This window comes from Callospermophilus lateralis, chromosome 1 (assembly GCF_048772815.1).
Source record: "Callospermophilus lateralis isolate mCalLat2 chromosome 1, mCalLat2.hap1, whole genome shotgun sequence".
NCBI lineage: Eukaryota > Metazoa > Chordata > Mammalia > Rodentia > Sciuridae > Callospermophilus > Callospermophilus lateralis.
In genome coordinates this window covers 221,951,227-221,973,093 of record NC_135305.1, presented here as the reverse complement: position 1 = coordinate 221,973,093, position 21,867 = coordinate 221,951,227, and the positions used below count along the sequence as shown (strand labels likewise).

The 21,867-nt window shown below is 57.6% G+C and overlaps 1 protein-coding gene across 3 annotated transcripts in view; it reads left to right on the top strand.

The window, feature by feature from the left end:
- The window catches only part of Kdm4b (lysine demethylase 4B), a 111,855-nt gene that overhangs the window by 7,667 nt on the left and 82,321 nt on the right, over positions 1-21,867 (top strand). For all 3 annotated transcript variants that reach the window (XM_076851117.2, XM_076851108.2, XM_076851125.2), the window contains exon 2: positions 17,785-17,894. The gene's annotated coding sequence lies outside the window, so the exon portion shown is untranslated. The remainder of the gene's footprint in view (positions 1-17,784; positions 17,895-21,867) is intronic.

Genomic DNA, 21,867 nt, shown 5'->3' with positions numbered 1-21,867 from the left:
GGCCATTTGTATTTCTTGTCTTGAGAAGTGGCTGTCTATCAGTGTGCCCATTTACCAGCTGGCCATCTGAGTTTGGGTGGAGTTGTTGAGTTCTTCGTATGTTCTAGACACTGATCCTCCATCAGAAGCGCAGCAGCCAGCAGAGACGCGTCTCCCACCCTCAGGTTCTCTCGGACGCTCCTCACGGTCTCCTTGCTGACTGCTGGTAGAGCTCTCGGATGGGACCCTTCATCAACTCTTGGCATCACTTCCCGAGCGTGAGCAGGTCTGCGCTGTGCTGTGCGCCGGGGTGTGGACGTGAGTTTCCTCCTAGGAGCTGCAGTTTCTGGTCTGACTTCCAGGTCTGATCCACCTGGAGTTGACTTTTGTGCAGGGTGATGGATAAGGGTCTAGTCTCATTCTTATACAGATGAGTACCAGTTGACCCAGCACCATCTGTTAGAAAGACTATCTTTTTTTTTTATTGGTTGTTCAGGAGAAAGTCTATCTTTTCCTGGGGTATATGTTTCTGGCACCTTTGTTGAGGATCTGATGACTGTATCTGTGTGGGCTTGTTTCTGGGTCTTCTGGTCTGTGCCATTGGTCTGTGTTATCTGTTTTTATGCCAGTACCATGAAGTCTTTGTTACTGTAGCTCTGTAAGATAATTTGAAGTCCAGGTATTGTGGCGCCTTTAGCATTGCATTTTTGACTTAGAATTGCCTTGCTTTCACGTGAATTTTAGCACTGTTTTTTTTTTTTTTTTTCCTGTGAAGAATGTCATTGGTATTTTGATGGGAATTGCATTGAGTCTGCGTGTTGCTTTTCGTAGTATGGCCTTTTTAATAAAATTAATTCTACCTATCCATGACATGGGGGGTCTTTCTCTTTTTTGAGGCCTTCGATTTCTTTTTTCAGTGTTATCTAGTTTAGTTTGTAGAGGTCTTTCATCTCTTTGGTTAGATTCATTCCTAAGTATTTTATTTTTCTGAGGCTATTGTGAATGGAATTGTTTTCCTGATTTCTTTCTCAGCAGATTCATTATAGGAAAGCAATTGATTTGATTTTTTTTTTAAATGTTGACATTGTAACCTGCTACTATGCTAAATTTGTTTATTAGCTCTTTTTTTTTTTTTTTTTTTTTGGTACCAGGGATTGAACTCAGGGGCTCTCAACTACTGAGACACGCCCCAGCCCTGATTTGTATTTTATTTAGAGACAGGGTCTCCAGCACTGAGTTGCTTGGCGCCTCACCTTTGCTGAGTCTGGCTTTGAACTCCCAATCCTCCTGCCTCACCCTCTTGAGCAACTGGGATTACAGGTATACGGCACCATGCCTGGCTTCTTGTAGTCTTTTGGTGGAGTTTTTTAATCTTCTAGGTATAGGTAATTTTATTTATTTATTTTTAAAATTTTTAAAAAATATTTATTTTTTAGTTTTAGGTGGACACAATGTCTTTATTTTATATTTATGTGGTGCTGAGGATCGAACCCAGTGCCCCACGCATGCCAGGCGAGCCCGCTACTACTTGAGCCACATCCCCAGCCCCGCTATAGGTAATTTTGATAGGATTTTTCTTCGTTTATTTGGTGCTGGGGTTGGAAACCAGGGCTTCATGTGTGCTGGGTCAGTGCTCTGCACTGAGCTACAGCCCAGCTCACTAATAAGGTGTTTTTATTGAACGCGTACGCCCAGGTTTTCTTGTCCCGTATGTCATTGTTGGGAGAGCCCAGGAGAGGTTTGACACCCCTCTTTCTTGGCACTCTGTCTTGGACAGTTGATGTGTGTCTCACGCTGACAGCTGTCCCTCTGTGGCGGACAACGTGCTCTCTAGCTGAACTGAGCATGAGGTTCAGGTGGTCATGGATGAGGTGCTCACTGAGGGGCTCAGTGGATCTGGGTCCATAGCCCCTGCCTCCCACCTCCCCAGTCCTGCCCCCTTCCCCCCAGGCACCACTCCTGGCTCTGGTGGCCTCTAGCTGGGGAGATGACATGAACCTGACTCAAACCAACTCTGGGGTGGTGGAGTCCAGCTGGGAGAGCCCCCTGGGGGCTGAGGCGTGCCCAGTCCTGAGCTGTGGAAGGGCCCCTGTGTTTGCAGTGCCGCGGGGGAGACCCTTCACTGGAGCACTGCTAGGCCCCAGTCAGCCCTTGATCAGTGCCAGTCCTGACTTTTCTCTGGGCTTCCGACTCTCTTTGACTGTGAGTGCCGTGCTGTGGGAGCCGTTGCTAGGCTCGGCCTTCCTCCTAGGGCGGCCAGCAGCCTTTAAGCTGCCCTTCCGTATTTGCGCCCAGGGCAGGAAAGAAGATGCAGGGCGAGGCGTGGTGCAGGGTGCCTGGGGAAGAGGCTTGTCCCTCCGCCTCTGGAGGGGTTTCAGGGGGCAGGTAGAGGTGGACTGGGCCAGGGTGGGTATTTGGAGAGGGGCGTGGACTGGCAAGAGGCAGCACTGGCCCATGATCAGGCCCGAGCCTTGCTCCTGTTCCCTGTGCTGCCCCGTGTCCTGCCCTGCCCCTCCATCGGCCATGGTGGTGAGGTGAGGGCTCAGTGTGAGGCAGGGGCTCCTGTGGACTGTCCCCTTGGGAAGATGATTTGGTTAGGTTTCCTACCCTGGGGCTGTCCCCTGGCTTGGGCGTAGAAGTTCTGTGCAGCCCCTCGGATAGGGGGACTGGGTGCTGCTGGTGAGGACACTAGTCCCTGCTTCAGGAAACCTGGGGTCTCCTTGTGGTCATTGGTTTGGCCTTTAGCCAAAAGGAGGGCTGCAAGTTTGGGGATCGGCCAGGTCACTGTGGCTGGCTGTTACCCTACCCAGCTTCCTGGAGGTGGACCGGATGTGAGAATAAATCAGGGGACAGTGAGGAGGCAGTGAAGCCGTGGGGGCGTAGGAGAGTGGTATGAGGTGGTGTGGGGGTGGTGGCGGGGGTGGGGTGGGGTGTGGCTGTGGGGGGTGTTGGGCCATGTGTGAAGCGGCTCAGGGGCACTGCCTAAGCTGGGTTTGCCTGCCAGGCCTTGCCCAGCAGCTGATGTCGGGCAGAGATCCTAAGAGCCCTGGTGCTGGCCCTCCAAGACCAGGGAGAGGACATCCTGGGGGACAGCATGCACAGAGGTCCTGCCGTGGGACGCTGGGCGCGCACGAGGAGGAAGCTGGCAGCGCTTACGTGTCCAGCTGGGAAGAGCAGCGGCCCAGCCCAGGGTCAGTGGCCCCCAGGAGAGGTAGGAGGGTGCCTGGCAGTGCTGCTGGTACCAGAGGTCTGTGTTCTGTGGCCTCACTGGTGGCTGGCAGGAGTGAAGTAGGGAGAGACCTTGTCCACAGCAATGACAGTAGCTCTGAAGAAACCTGGCTGGGGCCGCAGGCCTGGGCAGGTGCGTGGGTTTTGGCTCAAGCTGTTGCTTACTGATGGATTGGACGTAGGGAGGCGGTCAGTGCTGACCACAGGTTGTAGTAGCTGGTGGCACACCCAGACTCGCCACTTTCCCCCAGCTGTGACTGTGAACAAGTCACCTCTGAGCCTCAGCTTCCTTTCTCTGTGAGATGACTTGGGACAGCTCCCTGACAGGGCCACTGCAGGTGGCAGGAGTCAGTCGGTGCCTGGAGATAGGTGGGCTCCATCACATCAGGTGATTCTCTAACATGTAGCGGTATTGTGGTTGTTTATGGTGATATCCAGATTATTAATTTGAGATTTCTTATTTTAAATTATATATAGCTATAAATTTTTCCTTAAATACTGCTTTAGCTGCACCTTGTAAGTTTTGTTTTGTTGTATATTCCATTTACCTCAAGATAGTTTCTCATTTTTCTTGTGACGACTTTGTTGAAATATTGATTGTATAGGTTTTGTGTTGTTCATTTTGGCAGATTTATGAATCCCTAAATTTCTTTTTGTTATTGATTTCTAATTTCCACTATGGTTTGACCAACTACTTTCTGTAGTTTGAATTATTTTTAACTTATTAAGAGTTTTTTATATGGCTTATCTTGGAGAATGTTCTATATATCCTGAGAAGAAAGTGTATTTTGCTGTTGTTGGGTGAAGAGATCTAAAGATGTCTGTTGTTCATTTCTTCTATTTCTTTGTTGATCTTCTGTCAAGTTCTTTTATTCTTTATCAAAAGTGGGATATTGATGTCTCCAGCTATTTTTAATTTTTCTATTTTTCCTTTTGTATCTGTCAGTTTTTGTTTTCTATATTTTGGGGCCCTGTTATTGGATGTGTATGTGTTAATAATTGTTAGATCTTCCCCATGAACTGGCCCTTTTATCATTATAAAATGTTCCTCTTAACAACTTTATGTATTTATTTATTTATTTGGCAGTACTGGGAATTGAACATAGGGGCCCTTTACCATTGAGCTACACCCCGGCCCCCCTTTTTTTTATATTTATTTTTTAGTTTTCGGCGGACATAACATCTTTATTTGTATGTGGTGCTGAGGATCGAACCCGGACCGTATGCATGCCAGGCAAGCGCACTACCTCTTGAGCCACATCTCCAGCCCCAGCCCCCTTTTTTTTAATTAAAAAAATTTTTTTTGAGATAGAATGTTGCTAAGTTGTTGAAGCTGGCCCTGAACTTGTGACCCTCTTACTTCCGCTTCCTGAATTGCTGGGCTCCTAGGCATGTGCCATCACACACAGCATAGTCATTTGTTTATCTCATGGTGCTGGCAGTCGGACCAGGGCTGGCACCTGCTGGGTGTACATTGTGCCACTGCCCCACATGCAGCCCTGTCTCTAGAGACGTCTTTTTTTTCTTTTGGGGGGCACTGGGGATTGAACTCAGGGGCACTCTGCCACTGAGCCCACCCCCACCCTATGTTGTATTTTATTAGAGACAGGGTCTCACTGAGTCGCTTAGCACCTTGCTAAATTGCTGAGGCTGGCTTTGAACTCGATCCTCCTGTCTCAGCCTCCTGAGCCGCTGGGACCACGAGCGTGTGTCGCCGTGCCTGGCCTCTGGAGACTTGTTGGCGTTAAAGTCTGCCCTGGGCAGTGCTGGGGCAGCCCTCCAGCTTTCTCCTGGCTGCTCTAGGATCGCCTGCTTTCCATTCTTTATCTCAGCCCGATTCTGTCTGAGTCTGGAGAAGGGTCTCTGTGGGTTTGCTGTCGTTCTGCAGGTCAGTGCCGTGGGGCCGTCTCTGCTGCTATGGTCTTCCTCTTCCTCCTTTGCCCGCCACTGTTTTTATTTGCAGTCCGTGGATATCTTCTAATTATTGTTTTAATTCCTTTAATGATTTTTTTATACATGGGCACAATATCTTTATTTTGTTTATTTATTGTTATGAGGCTCGAACATGTGAGAGGCGAGTACTCTACTGCTGAGCCACAACCCCAGCCCCTTTCATGTTTTTTCATGATATTTTTGGAGGGATTTCTAGTGGTGGCTCTGGGCCTTACACACATCTCAGAGTCCCCATTTTCTTTGGAGCACACCTGTGCTGATGCCCTTTGAACAGGGCTCAGTCTGGATCTTGCTCTGCCTGGATTCCTGGGGCTGCCTCCCTTGCTGGTCCTCCTCACAGGTGGCGGGGAGCGTGTGGAAGCCCTCTCAGGATCTGTGCTCATCAGAACTATTTGGAAGGCTCCAGATTAGGGAACGGGGGTGCCACCCCCTCCCTGTTCCTGCTCCCTGCACGCCACCCCCAGTGCTGATTGGTTTGTGGCCCTAATCCTGGTGCGTGTGCCAGGCCACCTGCAGGCAGATCCTCGGTCCTCAGGAGCACTCAGAAGAAAGCCCCAGACGGGTCTAGAGGTCAGCTCTCGGAAGGCACCAGGGCAGTGGGGTTTTGGCAGTGGCATTGTGATTTGCTTGGTGATGGTCACACTCTTGGTGAGAGCCGAGGACCGAGATCTGAGTGTGGAGGTCAGCAGGCCAAGGACCCTGCGGCCGTGGTTGCCTGGACACTTTTTTCCCCTGCAGTATGGGGTGGAACCGAGGGGAGCTCTACCAGTGACGACACACAGCCCTTTTTATTTTTCGAGACAGGGTCTGCTCTGGCCTTGGACATGCTGTCCTCCTGCGTTGGCCCTCAAGTTACAAGGAACCTGGATAGCTTTAGTAGACGCTGCCGAGCAGGAGTGCAGAGGTGATCAGAACGTGCCCCCGACAGTGATTTCCTGGCCTGAGTTCGTTTTTACATAATGGCTTGGTTAGTACAGCTTGCTTGCCATTCATAATCCACTCTTTAAAAGTGTACAGCGTAGTGGTCATGTGCAGCTGCCGTCACGGAGATCCATTTCCAGAATATTCTCCTCACCCCCACAATGCCTTCCGCTTCTGCCTCCTCAGTAGTGATGACAGGTGTCACTGCTGTGCCTGCAGGCCGTACGGACAGGGTCACACGAGCACGCCATGGCCCATGGCCGTAGGTGGTCCCTTGAGGTGCTCAAGAGCTGCACTGGCCCACGTCTGCGTTTTTTGACTGGTGTGAAGGTGGAGCCCAGGTTGTGTGCCGCTTGTGTTTGTGTGTTGTGGGCAGGAATCTAGCAGAGTGGCCACGGTAGCTCCCGTTGAACGCTTCAGGGGACCGCCACATCCTTTGGGCAGAGCGGCCGCACTGTTTACAGGTCCGTCCACCGCGTGGGCGCCTCCCGTGTGGTTGGGCTCTTTTCATCTCAATTATGCGGAGGGCTGGGGGCGTGGCTTAGTGGTGGAGCACCCGCCTGGCCAGGCCTGCCTGAGGCCCTGGGTCCCCTCAGCATCACCACCACGACAGCCCGGCTTGGCAAAAGTCCCCTGGTCATCTGGCTATTGCCTGATGTCTGCTGTAGGTCTTGACATCTCTTTTCCTATTTAGAATTCTTTTTGGTTGTAGGTGGACACAATACCTTGATTCTACTTGTCTATTTTTATGTGGTGCTGAGGATTGAACCCAGCACCTCGCGAACAGGCTAGGCGAGTGCTCTACCCCTGAGCCCAAGTCCCAGTCCCCAACCCTTTTTTAAAATCAAAAAGAAAAAGTCTGGGACCGAGTCTCGTGAGTTGGAACCCCTGCTCGGCCCTGAGCAGCTGGGATGGTAGGTGTGCGCCCTGTGCCGGGTCTTGGCACCTTCCTGTCTGGAAGCACACTGCTCGCTGCCTGGGGGAGGTGGCCCGCGCTGACACCCTCCTGGGTTGTGGGTCTTCACTGAACTGGCATCAGCACAGTTTCTGTTCCTTTTTTTTTTTTTTTGGTACTGAGAATTGAACCTGGGGGCGTTCCACCATTGCGCCACATCGCAGCCTTTGTTATTTTTTTATTTTGAGAAGGGTCTCACTACGCAGCCAAGACTGGCCTTGAACTTGCAACCCTCCTGCCTCAGCCTCCCGAGTCAAGCCACTGCACCCGGCCTGCCCCTCCTTTGTACCTGTCCTTTCCTACTTCTATATTGAATTTCTGGCCCATAGCCTCCCCCACTTGTTGAATGGGGGGGTTCATGGTTTTTCTGACTTAAAACAGGGTGTCTCCCCTTTGGTAATGCGGAAATTTTGGGCCAGGGCCTCCTTTGGCCTAGGGTGTCCAGGGCACTACAGGGTGCTGAGCAGCAGCCTTGGCCTCCACCCAGTCCAGGCCATTAGCTCGCCTGTCCCCACATACAAGACAGCTACAGATGCCTCAGACATTGCCAGGCGCCCCTAGGGCAGACTCACCCCGAGAACCACTGATTTATAATAACCTCTATGTCGGGTTATTGTGTTTTTTTTTCTCAGTTCCTTGTATATCTTCAGTTTTATTTTTGATGTGTTGTTACATAGAAGGTTTCAAGATTTATTGCCAAATTTGTCCTTTCCTGCAAGGCTTCAGGTTTCTGACCTGTTTGGAGAGGTGCTTCCTCCCCAAGATTCTGGGAACACTGGCTGCTTCCTCCTCCTTGGACTGTGGTGGGTTTTACGAGGAGTTCTTTCTAGAAGCAGTGACATGGCTTTGTGTGCTCCGCCTCCTCCCTGTGGCGTGGCTGTGGGCCTTCCTGTGCGTGGACCTCTCTCCCTGTGGGTTCTTGGGCAGGTCGCTGCACACCCATCTGAGAAGTGGTGTGATCATAGCTGTTTCCCAGGCCATTGGGCTGGCCGGGCACACCAGTCCCCTGCGGCTGGCCTGTGCGAGGGTCAACTGTGTCCGGTGGAAGCGCTCTTTGGAGGAGTGTTGAAGGAAGTTGGGGACCTTGTCTGGGTCTCAGGGGTCTAAAGGGAGATCCTTCCCTCTGTGCCCTTGGCCTACCAGACTTCCAAGCTCTCACCCGAATTCCAAGGCAAATTTGCAGATTAAATGGAAAGATTAGCTTGTTAATGACTGTGGTTTCACATAGTTGATCTGTAGAGCTGGGCTGTGTGGTCGCCTGGCTGTGGAGCTTCCTTACCTCACCCACCCCAGCCTGCTGGCCTACTTAGACAGGTGGCCTCCAGCCTGTTGAAGATGCAGGCAGCTGGCAGGCCCCGTCCCCCACCCCAGCTTGGGTGTGAGGTTCCAGAAGTGAGTGCTGGCGGCCAGGCCCATGCCCCTTGGGTACCCTGGCTCTCTGCCCAAGAACTCCCTTTTTATTTTATTTTTTCGTGGTGCTAGGGGTGGGAGCTGTGCCTCATGTGCTAGATACGTGCCTTACCATTGAGTTAAATCCCCCACCCGGCACTTATTATTTTATTTTGGACACAATTGACCAGAAAGTTATCAGAACAGTGAGAACTGCCTGGCACCTTGGGTCCAGGCCTCCCAGGTGGCAGCCGCCTACTGTGCTGGCTTTGTTCTTACTGTCTTTCTGTCTGTTCTTCCTGAGCCGCATGGGTCAGTCACAGGCAGAGGCCTCTTCACCACTAAATATGAGGGCGGGGGCAGGTGAAGAATCCTCTTATTGAGCTGTCAAATCAGGATGTGGATGTGGGTGCAGCGCCACCATTTGACCTGTGACCCTGTTCCAGCTCTGCAGCAGCCTCCGCATCGGAAGAGATCCAGGCTCCAGCTGCCTCAAGCTGCCATTACTGTCCCTCTGTTTCGTCTGGAGCATGCCTGAGCTGTCCTTGATTCTGTGGCTGACTTCTTGAGGAATACAATCCCGCACTGGGGCGGCTCGGACTGCTCCTGAGCAGGTTTGGCAGGAAATCCCAGAGCCCATGCTCACCTCTCTGCCTGGGGCCAGCAGGGGCCGCATTTCTGTGACAGGCACCCGGAGCCCTCGGCTGAGGTGGTGCCTGAGCTTGTGTGCCAGCCCGTGCAGTTTTGCCATTGCTGCCCACCCAGTGTCCTGTGGGCGCGTGCAGGCTCCCGGCTCCCCAGCCTCGGCCACTGCTCGCCCTTCCTTCCCCGTTCCTCCTCCTTCCTGTGGAGTCGCCCGGTGGCCCCACCTGAGCTGCAGCCCCGGTGCTTTTCTTCCTGTCTTAGTTCTGCGGCAGGGTCTTGCTCCTCGGCCAAGGCCGGCCTTGAATCGCGGGCCCTCTCAGCCTGGGCTTGCGGGCCTGCCCTGGGCGCCACTGCTGAGTCCTGCTCGGGCGGTGGTTCACCTCCCTGTGCCATGGCTTTATTTGTTGGCCTCTCCTGCTAGGAGTGTGTCCTCCTTGGCGTGGACTCGTGGACTCTGTTGAGCGGGTTGTCATCCGCTGGTGTCATTAATCTGGTGCTGATTTGGCCCCAGATTTGTCCAGAGGGAGCCTTCGTGTGCTGGATCGGGTGCCACGGCTAGTGCCCGCCCATCTCGGCACCCCCTGACCCTGCACGGAGCCCGCTCCTCCTGCAGCCCCCCTCCTGGGGCTGGCCTTTCCCCGCAGAGCCGGGCTCTGTTTGGAGGGCCGTTTAGGGCCTGAGATGTGGTGCGGCCGCGCTTTGTGGCTGGCTCCCGTCTTTCCCTCCAGGCTTGGGCTCGGAGGTGGGGTGTGTGTGTGTGCTCCGGACCCAGTGTCCATTCCGCACCCGCCTGTCGCACGTAGATCTCTGTCCATTTGTTCTTCAGCTGTCTGTCCACCCACCTGCCCCCGGCCAGCTGCCCCCAAGTGCCCATGAGTTAGTTAGTTCTCGCTGAAACCTTGCTTCGGACCTCATGGCCACAGCCAGGCGCCTGCTGCCCTCCCCTTTCCTTCTTTGTGACCACCCCCTCCGCACCAGAGCAGCCTTCAGAGTGGGAGCAGCGTTTCTCTTTTCCATTCTTGAAGACAGTGGCTCTAACTCTGCATGAGGAGTGACCTGGGTGGCACTGCCCGCTCTCCCCTGCCTGTGGCTGCGCTGTCCCTTGGACTCAGGTTTGGGTTACTCGTTCTGTTTGTATTTGGCACTCGCACTGCCCCCACCTCTGGTTGGTTTTACTTTTTGCCCATTGATTCATTGGGAGCATAGAACATTCATGTCCTGGAGGGTAGGGAGAGTTCAGAGGGCCTGTGTGCACAAGTGTCACCAGTCCCTGTGTCCCTCAGGTGCTGGCTCCCGTCAGGCTCCGTCAGGCCACGGGACTTGCAGCTCCTGCCACGCTGTGTTTGCCAGCCTTGCTCCTCTGGGGCGTGAAGTTTGTGTCAGGGTTTTTTTTTTTTTTTTTTTAACATTTATTGTTTAGTTTTTTAGGTGGACACAACATCTTTGTACGTGGTGCTGAGGATCGAACCCAGGCCGCATGCATGCCAGGCGAGCGCGCTACCGCTTGAGCCACATCCCCAGTCCTGTGTCGGGGGTTTTGCAGCTGCAGACTTCGGCTGCCTATGGCCTGCTGCCCTGGGTTCTCAGGGCCTGGGGGAGTCTGGGGGCGGAGTTCTGCAGGTGGGCGAGGCCAGGGCAGGTGTGCTGCGGTGTCCCATCCCCACCTCACCAGCAGGGTGTGCTGTTCCCACGTAGAGTGCCTGCTGCACAGGTGCCAGCCGGGAAGCAGGCCCTGGGGTCTCACCAGCGCTGCTGTAATTATGCGAGGGGTTGAGCCCTGCCTTGGGAGGAAGGTCGTCCTCACTCTTGGCTTTGAATGGCCTCTTTTTTGCTCTCTGCCCATTTTTCTGTGGGATTTTTGACACCCCCCCCACTGAAGCTCTGCCATATCTTGGGGAGATGCACCCTGCGCCGCATGCACTCTCTCTCGGTCTCTGTTGTCACAGCGCTTTTAACCGCCCACAGAGAGGTTTCTTTCTGTCCCCCTTTCTTCCCTCCTTCCTGATCTACGCACGTTTATGACTATTGTCTCTCCTTGTCTCTGGGAATGAGTCATAGTGCCTTAGTCCACAGCATGTTGCCATAACAAAATACCTGAGACCTGGTAATTTATGAAGAATAGAGGTTCATTTGGATTTTGGTTCCAGAGACTCCAAGTCTCACAGTGTAGTGCGCGCCCTGCACATCTCTGGTTGCCTTGCAGCGTGGTGGAGGAGTCACAGGGTGAGACAGCACAGCTGGTGGCGGGGCCTCTCTTCCTCTTCCTAAGAAGCCACTGATGCCATCACGGGGCCTTGAACTTTCCTCATCAGACTTCACCTGGTCCTGGTCACCTCCCAAAGGGCCTGCCCCAGTGCTACCAGTACAGGATCTGGCGGTTACATTTCCAACAGTGAGGAGCTGGGTGGGCTGGAGCACAGCAGCTGAGAACGTTGAGCGGCGTTCTCCGGGCTCTCCTGAGGCCTGTGCGGTCTCCTGGGTGGCCCAGATCCCTGATCTTCCGCATGGTGTGAGGTGGGGACCTACTTGTCCACATGGCCACCCAGGTGTCCTAGCACCAAGGACCTGTTCTTACCCAGTGCTTCGAGATGCCCCCGGTCACCCACCGGAGCTCCGAACGTGTTCTCGACTTGGTTTTCTCTCCTGGCACCTGCTTCTCGGCACTGCCGGCTGCTGCTCCCCACCTCCTCGGGCGCCCGCCCCGGGGCCTGTTTGGGTCCCCCGTGTGGGTTGTCAGGTTCCCTCTGCACTTTGGTGCACGTGTGCTTCTAAAGATGAGGAATCCAACAGGGCTCAGGTGACAGACCGCTGTGTCCTGGAGGGCAGGCGTGCTGTCAGGGACCTGGGGACTTGGTTGTGAATTCTTTCAGATCCTTTTCTGTGGTGACAGTATAGAGACTCTCGGGGCCTCCTCCAGTGCCGGGCCTTGGTCTTTCAACAAACCTGTGGTCTGGCCCTTCCTGCCATCCATGGCTGCCCGGTGGCTCCCACAGCTGCCTGCCTACCTCACACAGGGCCTTCAGACTGTGGCCCCAGGGAGCCTGTCCTGGTCGCCTGCCCGTCATCTCCCTGGCCCGTCGCAGCCCCTCTGTTTCTGCACGCTGCCTCTGTACACCTGGCCTGCAGTGTCAGGCCCCAGGTGCTGCAGCTGGTCAGCCCTCAGCTTCCTGAGCCGGGCATGGCCAGGTGCTGCCCAGAGGGGCGTGGCTGTATCTGAGATGGGTTGGGTCATCATGACCCAGGTTCCTGTGGACTTCAGGTGCCTGCTCTAGACCCAAGTTATCCAGGGGAGGATTGGTCACATTCTCAGAGTGAAGGACAGTGCAGGGATTGGGTGATCAGCAGGGTCCAGGGCAGCCAGGTGGCGTCTGCCTGGTCCTCTCTCCTGTATGCTTCTACCCTGGGCTAGGCCACCCCTCCTGCAGCCTCCCCTTGCCCCTCAGTCCTGCCAACCTTGGCCCTCCTGAGGCCTACAGTCCAGCCTGCTCGTCCCTCTGCTCTGACACTCTCCACAGTGCGGCTCCCCTCAGAGCAGACTTACTGTCCCCAGAGGAGCGCAAGCCTAGCTGCCCACGTCTCCTGCTGCCCACACTTCCTGGCCTTGCTCTTGCTTGGGCAGCGGTATGGTAGCAGTGCCCTGCAGGGGCGCCAAGAACGTGAACCAGTGACCCACATAAAGCAGTGAGGGCAGCAAGGCAGAGTGGGCCTGACCAGCTTCCACCAGAGCAGTCATGGGCTCTGGAAGAGGTGGGACTAGGAGCTGGGCCAGGCAGGGTTAGCGTGGGAATGGAACCTTCTGGAAGAAACTTGGAGGGGGATTCTGTGCCCTCCCCAATAATCAGCCTCCACTGACCACTGGCTTCCAGCCAAGACTCTGTCAGGGAGGACCTCTGTTCCCACTTGACCTGTCCCCCAGTCACCTCACTGTCCTGAGGTAGGGATCCAAAAAGATGGCAGGTGCTGCAAGAGGGGCTATGTGTGTCGGCCACACTGAGTGCCCCAGGTCCTGAGTGAGCTTGCAGCTGGCAGCCCCATGGTCAACCCTGAGCCTATGGCCCTGCAGCCTGCAGTCCAGCTGCAGTCTACCCAGAGGCACCAGGGAGGGGGTGTGTGTCCTGGTGGACTGGGCACTGGGGACTCCTCCCTGGTCCTAGACCTGCTGTCCTGGCTTGCTGGCCCTCTGGGAGGGCTGCTTGTCCACCTGCTTGCTCTGTCTCTGGTGATGTGTGAGCTTCAGGGAGGGTGTGGCGTTGTGGGCAGGTGGGGTCCAGGCAGCCGTTGGTGGCGGCTCTGGCTTCCAGGTGGTTCCACGCTCCCCCGGGGGTCAGCGGCCTGTTCTGAGGTTGGTGTGCGCCCCACTTCTCCTGACACTCCAGAGTGATGTGGGGGGCTCTGCGCTCCCGGGAGGCTTCCGGGAGGCCCGATGGCTCCCTCCGTGTGGCTCTGGCTCCTTCTGCTCCTCAGCTCCAGTGCCGTGGTGTTAGTGCTGTCTCTGTTTGTGGAACTGGGAATTGCTTCAGTGCCCAGCGACATCCCCAGGCCTTTTGTTTATTTATTTATTTTATATGGAGACAGGGCCTCGCCAGGTTGCTGAGGCTGGCTTTGAACTTAGATCCTCCTGCCTCAGCCTCCCAGGCCGCCGGGGTTACAGGTGCGCGTCAGCGTGCCCAGCTTAGTTTTAAATCTGCCGTGAGCTGGGCCCTGGGCTCTCGCCTGTGTGGCCCCACTTGTCCCAGGGCCTTCTGCTGGAAAGGCTGTTCTCTTCCCACTGAGTGGCCCTGGCACCCACTGGAGACCAGCTGACCTCAACGTCCGGGTGTGTGTCTGGACTCAGGTCTCGCCCCTTTGTCTCTGTCCTCTGCCAACGCCACACCCTTTATTACGCGGGTTTGTCCCCTGAGTTAGTTTATATCTAGTCTTGGCTGGGACATTGAGGACATTGATGTTTGCATTTTTTGCATTGGGATCCAGCTGGCTGCTGGGGCGGGTCTCCCCGGCTGAGCCCCGCAGCTCCCTCAGGTGGGCTTTGGGGTCTCAGGGTGTGAAAGAAGTGGCCAAATAAATAAGAGGCTCCTCCCCATCACGCAGACGTTGATGAGAAGTGTGGGGTTTGGGCCTTGCCTGTGGGGGCTGCGGCCCTGTGTGGGCACGTGGCGGGCTGCGCGTGTCGCCCTCCCCACGTCTGGGCACTCAACAGCAGCCCCTCTCCCGCTGGGACCTGCCCTTTCTGGGCTTCAGACAGTGGACCGAGCGGCATTTATTCTTTTGAGTTCTTATTTTGAAGTAATTTTAGACTTAAAGAAATGTCACAAAGGCAGTGCAGAGAGTTCCCCTGTCCCTCTCATTCCGTGCCCCTCCTGTCAGCACCTTACATAAGCACATAGAAATCTCCAAACCAGCGAGTTCCAGGGTGACACCAGGGTTCAACCGTTGCCTCCCACCGTCCCTATCCTGGTCCAGGTCCCACGTGGGCCTTGGGCCGCCCTGTCTCCTCAGGGTCCTGGGATGGGCCAGCGCCTTACCTTTCTTTCATGACCTTGACACTTTGCTTTTGGTGCTGGGGATGGGGCTCAGGGTCTCGTGCTCTGCAACTGGCCATGCGCTGGTCCCCGCCTTGGCATTCTTGAAGGGCGCTGGTCAGAGCTTCTGTGGACCACCTGTCCTGGCCGAGGTGCGTTCCCCTGACCAGCCTGCGCTAGGGACGTGGGGGAGGAAGGCAGAGGTGACGTGCAGATGTCAGGAGGCACATGGTGCCCATGCTGCTTGTCACTGGGGAAGTTGGCCTTGACCCTTGGCTCAGGGGGCATCCCCTGGGTTTCCCAGTGGACAGTTGCTCTTTGTGCGTTGAAAGCCATGCAGATATCCCACTCCTGAGGTGTCACCCTGACTTCCTGCATTCCGTGTCACATGCCCTTGCTGATTTCACGTCCCCTCCCTCCTGGCACCGGGTAGCAGGAGTCTTTGGGAGGAGAGCTGCCCTTCCCTCGTCGTTGAGTCTCTGAGTGTCTTGTAAGTAAAGACGTGTGTGTCTACTATGTCGTCTGAGTCCACGCTGCCACTCTTGGTTGTGCAGTGGTCCCACGGGACCTGCTTCTCGTCCCTTCTGCATGCCCGCCAGTCCTGCGCACATCCCTCCTCTCTGGCTGCACAGATGCCCCGGACTCACCTTGCCTCTTCCCAGGGCTCCGGTGAGCCTTGGAGACCATGACCTGGGGCTGGGTGTCACTGCTCAGGCCCTCTCAGCAGGCAGAGTTTGGACTAGGGACGCGGCCTGCACAGTGGCGCTGACTCTGCCTGTGGTCTGGGCGTGAGCTCCTGTAACGGGGTGCAGAGCCTCGGTGCCATTAGGCCCTTCTGAAGCCCCGCCTGGCCTTGCACCCTGAGCGGTCCACAGAGTACCCTGCAGAAGGGTCACCTTCCTGCTGGGTGGAGGCAGGAAATGGCTCATCCTTTTTGAGGGTGGCTTTAGGCTGGTGGCCCTGGAGGGAGTGGGCTGGGTTGGGCGCTGAGCATCCTGGTCAGGTGGCTGAGGCTGCAGATGAGAGCCGTCTCTGGCCCAAGGTGCCCAGTTAGCTCTCTACCTCTCAGGACTGCACGAGGTCTGGCGCGAGAGGCGGACGTTTGGTCTGATGTGGACACAGTCACACACAGGGTAAGCCCTGGGCCGCTGGGGTGACTGGCAATCTGATAGCTGAGACCACCTCTGCTTGGATTGGGGGTGGGTCCTTGGGATCCCCAGGGATGCTCTGTGGTGGCAGGCCCCCAGCATGGTGGTGCTGCTGGCTCTTTACCTGTTTCCTGCGCATGTTTCTCGCTGGCCACCAGCTGGCCCTTCAGAGGGCCAGAGGATCGAGACAGGAGCCAGCATGGGCCTTGCCTGCCCAGGGCCTGTCCTGGCGGCAGTGCGGAAAGCCCGGCTGTGCAGTGGTGGGTCTTGCCCTGCTGGGGCGTCGGCGCCTGGGGCCTGGCTCCCTGTGGGCTCTGCAGCGCTGCCGCCCAGCTCCCTTTCCAGTTCTATTCTTAGTGCCCCAGATTTGCCCAGAACTCACAGTGAGGTCAGCAGGCCCGCGGGCGGCAGGATGCAGCAGACCTAGCCGACCTGGGCCTTTCTGTGGTAGCAGGCTTGACTTCTGGAACGGGGACACTGGGCAGAGAGCCCCGGGTTCCTGTCCCCGCCTCCCCGCTGTCCGTCAGGCTTCATGCGCCACGTGTGTGTGGTGGTCAGTGAAGCGAGGCTGCTGTACAGCCACTCCAGTGTGTGCCTGATTCCGGTTCCTGCTTGTTCCTGTGTCCTCTTCCTGCCCCACACCTACCCAGGGTCCCACACGGCATCAGCTGTCCCATCTCCGTAGACTCTGAGCTGTCACATCTCCAGGCTCTACCCCGGGCCATCTGCGGAGGGCTGTGATGGGTGGCGGGGAGCCCTGCTGGGCTCTGTCTGAAGTTTTCCTTGTGGCTGGGTCGGGGACGAGATGCAGAGGTGAAGGGCCTCCTTGTAACAGGCTGTCCAGGCCATGGGCCACCCCATGGCGGGTGCTGACCCTCATTACTTGGCTGAAGTGGTCTTGGTCAGAGTCTGCACTGTGAGGCAGCTTCTCCCTGTGTCCCATGGAGGGGCACCCTGTGCAGAGCCCAGGTTAGGGAGTGGGTGCTGTGTGGGCCACCTGGCCCCCGCCTTGGCCTTGTCTGAGCAGAGCCTGGGGCAGAGTTTGGGCCAAGCCTCCGTACCCCAGAGTGGCCACTGACCAGCTGTGGGGACCTGACTTCTGCTCCCTGAGGGGGCCATGGAGGTTGCTGGCCTGGCCCTTCACCCACTGTGGCAGGGGTCACGATGGACAGTGCCTAGGCTTGGGCTAGGCCCTGAGAACTGGGCTTCCCCCCAGCCCTGGAGCCACCAGCCCCCCCACTTTGGAGTTGGCATTGTTGCCCCCAGAGAGCAGGAGCGGGGCTGCTGTGCTCTTGGCAGCTCTGTGCCCGCTCAGATGCTCTGTCCTGGTGGCATCTGTGTCTTTCAGAACACATGCTGGTGGCTGGTGTTGTCAGGGTATTTGTCAGACTTCGTCTTTTGAAATTCCTGGTGAATCACAGAATCCAGGGCCCCCGGGAAGAGCGTCGCTGCCTGAAGCTCAGGCCTACTGAGGGGACCCTGGAGTTGCATGTTGGGCAGGAGTTGGCACTGGTGAAGCAACAGGAAGAGGAGGACACTGGAGCCCGGGCCACCCGTGTGCTGCAGGGGCCTGCGCTTCGGCCACTCCGTGAGGCGCTGGATGTCACAGCAAGGCTGAAGGTCCTGTCCTGCTTGCAGTTGGCCCGTGGGCAGGACTTGAGCTCTGCCGGGAGCTGGGGCCCGTGGTGGAGTCCCCTGCTACCCTGCCCTGCCCTTCCTGTGCTCTGCTGGGAAGGAGGTGGCGGTGGCTTTCCCTCTGACTTGGTCTGGCAGAGCGACAGCGGAGCCTCATGGAGGCTGTCTGGCTCGAGGCTCGCGGAAGCTCCTGGCTTTCACTGGACTGATGCAGGCCGCTCTCCTGGGCTTAGGAGCTGAGCTCTGTGGGGTCAGGGGCTGTGCGCACGCGTCTCATGTTCTTGACCGTCGGCTGGTCCAGCTGAGCCCGAGCAAGGTGGCGGTGCGCTCGGCTGCTGCACCTGACCCACCCAGGGAGCGGAAGGCCAGCCGGCCGGCGGGTCAGGTGATCCTGGTGTTTTGTGCCTTTTAGGAGCTGCCGTCTCACTGCAGCTGCCGGACAGGAAGAGGTTCTGCCCGTTCCTGGAGCTCCTGTCACCCCGCAGCCTGCGCCCCCTAGAGCTGGCCAGGAAGCTGGAGTGGGTAAGTGGCCTGGCTGCCTCGTGGCTGTATGAGGCCGACACCATGCCTGCTCTGGGTGGTGTCTCTGGGCTGCACCCTGGGAGGGGGCGGTGGCCCGCCTGGTTCTGGTGCCTGTGACACCTGGCGTCAAGTCATCCTCAGACATGGGAGGCTCCACCTTGGGGCAGAGGTGGCTCTTGGATATTTCTTTGGTTAGTCCACGGTGTGCTCCTGCTCTTCAGCATCTGAAGGCCTGTTCTGCCTCCTGGGCACGCCGCCTCTTGTGCTGTGGTCGGGGGATCGCTCAGGATGTGCTGGCTTGTCTTGTGTTGTGGGCACAGAGTAGGGACCAACAGTGAGGGGCTACAGCTACTCAACATTGCCCAGGGTCCAGTGCCACGCAGGCACCTATCGACGGCACATAGATGGCCACTCCTAAATGGGCTAGACCTGGGCCTTTGTGTCCACGTGGAGGCCTGCTCTGTCCAGCCACATTTGGGAACTGAATCCATGTGGGAAGCCACCCAGCTGTGGCCCGTGAGTCAAGCCTGGCTCATTCTCTGATTTTGTAAATAAAGCTTTATTGGCACAGCTGCGCCTGTTCCTTTACGTAAATAATGGTGACGGCAGCAGGATGAGGTCATTGTGCTGGAATTCTGGGCTCTGCAGATCTGAAACTATTTTCTGCGAGGTCCTGTAGAGAAAGCCGTGGACCCCTCCTAGTGGGCATCGTGCTGGCTGCCCAGGGACCGCTGACTCCAGTCAGCTGCTTCTCAGCCGCCTGGTCCCCTCCACCTCTAGCCCTTAGTGGAGCCCCGAGATTGCTCGGTGGCACCCGTTTCTTCCCCTAACAGGTCCGTGTTTTCAGGGTCTCGGAGCTTTCTCCCGCCCGGCTGAAAATCACACCTTGAGCTCCAGCTTTGCACCCACAAACCTGGGCAGAGTCCGCGGCTCTGTGTGGTGCCATGCTCCAGCTTGGGGGCGCCTCTGCGACTTCGTGGGCTGTGGGCACTTCCTGTATGTCATGACAGGACTGCACTTGTTAAAAATCAAAGCCAGTGTCCAGGACAGGCTGGAGAACCTGCTGCCATCGGGGGCAGGGCCGTCGGTCTCGCCTGCTTCCTCGGCTTTCAGCAAGGGCCAAGCAGTGGTCCCGTGGTGGTGGCTGGATTTCTCTTCTGTAGTTTGGGGTGCTTGGGTAGGAAGATGGGGTGTGAGCAAGGCCAGCCCCTCATTGGGTAGAGACCAGGGTCCCCGAGAACGCTCCAGGCAGCTCTCCGCCATGCTCCTCCTCCCATGGGGGGCTGGTTCCTCGGGCCAGGCCTGGGAGTCTTGGACACCTTCTAGGGGGTGGCCCTAGAGGTCCTGGGGCCACACTCCTGGGGACTAGCGACAGGCCGGTCAGGGAGCGCCGAGTCCTGCCTGCTCTCTCCCACCCTGTGCTCTCGTGGGTCGTCAGCTGCAGCCATGCTCCTGGTGCCTTGGCCTCGCGGGGGGGGGACAGGGGGGAGGCGGGAACCCCAGGGCCTGGCCTCTAGGGATGCCACCAGCATGAAGATGCAGGCCAGGACGCATGTGGAGCAGACAGGGGACCAGCGACCCTCTGCTGCACTTTTAGGCCACTGTCCCTGAACATTCACCCTGTGGCCACGACGATTTGGAGGGTGGGCTTGCGGTCACCTCGTGCAGTGTCTCTTGCAGAGGCTGTTGTGCCTGAGCGTCTTCCCTGGAGGCCCAGGTGGAGCAGGTTCCCGTCAGGGAGGTGGGGGGGGTGCCGAGTGGCGGTCTGCAGGGTCTGCGTGTTCTTTGGGGACTGTGCCAGTCCGGTGGTGACTGTGACAGACTGAACGGTATTCCCAAGCGACACCCTGATCCCTGGAGCCTGTGGCTGTGTCACCTCACGTGGCAGAGGGGCTCTTCAGATGGGATCAGTGAAGGGCCCTGAGCTGGGGTCACCCTGGTCATTGGGGCCCAGGGTCACCACAGGGTCCTCATGGGAGGAGGCAGGAGGGCCAGAGTCGGGGAGAAGCTGGACGACACTGCGCTGCTGGCCCAGGAGCTGGACGGGGGCTGGAGCCCAGGGCTGTGGGGAAACGCAAGGAGAGCCCCAAAGGATCAGGGCCCAGGAGAGGTCCTCCTGGCCTCTGGCCTCAAACTGCGAGAGGAGGCAGTCATGGGTCACAGTGGCCAGGCGCTCGTGCCTAGGCATGTGGGCGGCCCTTCCTGCCTTCTGGGCCTTGCTCTTCCTCGTCACAGTGTCCCGGTCAGCCAGGGCCCAGGCCGCAGCCCAGCTGGTACTTGTGCTCTGAGTCCCTGTGAGCGCACACCTCCCAGACTCTGGGACTGCGGTTCTCCTTAGCTGCTGCCCTTGGCCGCCCGTATTCCTGTTTGTTCCTCTGGTCTCTGCAACGCTGACCGTCCAGCCAGTCCTGCAGCGTCCAGTGTGTGGCCTCTGAGCCATCCTGTCCAGTACCCCCTGGGCTTCCTCTGGCCACCTCTGCTCAGCGCTCATCCTTCTTGTATCTCTGAGCTGCTCTTCCTGCTGCCTGGCCCTGCCTCTGGGACAGGCTGAGAGGAACGCAGGAGCTGGCACAGTGGGTGGGTCAGGGACACGGGGGCCAGGCGGTGACGGCTGGGCAGCAGGCAGGAGCATCTGGCCCGTGGAGGAGCTGCCCCACCGCGGTGCTCAGTGGGGTGGGGTGAGCAATGGTGTTCTGGCACCTGACCTGTCTCCTCCCTGCACGGGGCTCCCCACACAGATGGGACCACAGATGAGGGCTCCCCTTGCTCTTGTTAGGGCAGCTTTGGGGGCTGCTGGTGGCCACCTGCTTGGACTCCCAGCTGTTTGTCTTAGGCCACCTCTGCAAGAGTTGTGCCTGGAGGTGGCTCCTGCGAAGTGGCTGCCTGTGGGAGGTGCTTCAGTGGGGAGCCTCTACACGGTGGGGGCGCCGTGGGCCTGCGCTGGCTGGGGTACACTGGGTATTTGGGGTCTCACTCCTGGGACGGGGACCTGTGGGAGCAGGTGGAGGGGAGAGCCTGGGGAGAGATGGCCCTTGGGGTCCCCAGGACGCTCTGACCCTCCATGCTCAGACAGCCCCTCCCACTTTCCAAGGACCCGTCCTTGGTTGCTGGGCTTCCGAGGAGGATGCGGGCCAGGCGCTGTTCTGGTCCCAGCCCGAGGCTGCTGCCTCTGCCGGGTCTGAACACCTGCCCGGTCAGACCGTCCCCGGCACCAGCCGTAGTGCACGCCGACTGAGGGCTGGGGCAGTGTCCCGGGCGCCTCAGTGCTCACTGGACACAGAGTGGGGCCACCACAGGGTGGCCCTGACTCTTCTCAGCCTAACTCCTGGTGGCCCATCCTGCTGCTGGGCACTTTGTCCCGGGGCCGGCGTCCAGAGGGAGAACTGTCTGGTTGTGGGCCCTTGTGGGGTGGGCGAGGTGGACAGGACGCTGCCTGGCCACGAAGTTCCGCTGTAGGTGGGGTGGACGCCTCACGCGCTCAGTGGTCTATCCCTGCCCGTGGCTAGTGGGGTCAACCCATGGGCGAGGAGATGGGGCAGGATCTTGGAAGGGTGCCCCCGGCTGCTGTGGCTGTGACCAAGAGTTTTTGCCTGCCACAGGTGGCTCTCTCAGCCTGGCTGATGTGTCCCTTCTTGTCACACATCTCCGGCTGTCCCTGCTGGTTCCTCTCCCAGGTTGTGGAGGGGCTGGCTGGGCAGCCTGGGACAGCGCTGTCAGAGGTGGTCGTGTGTGGCAGGACAGCAGGCTGCTGGGGCCTCGGGAGCCAGGCCCTGAGGCGTGTGGGGTCCCGAGCAGATGGCTCTGTGTGTGTGTGTGCGCGCGTGTGGATAACAGGAGCTGTATTATAGGACCCGGCACACGCACACACCACCCCCGCCTGGCGTGTGAGGGCCAGTAGCCTGCAGTCTCCAGAGCGCTGCTCTCAGCCCTCCGGGGGGCAGGGGAGGGTGGCGTTCCCACGGGACGGTGCGGG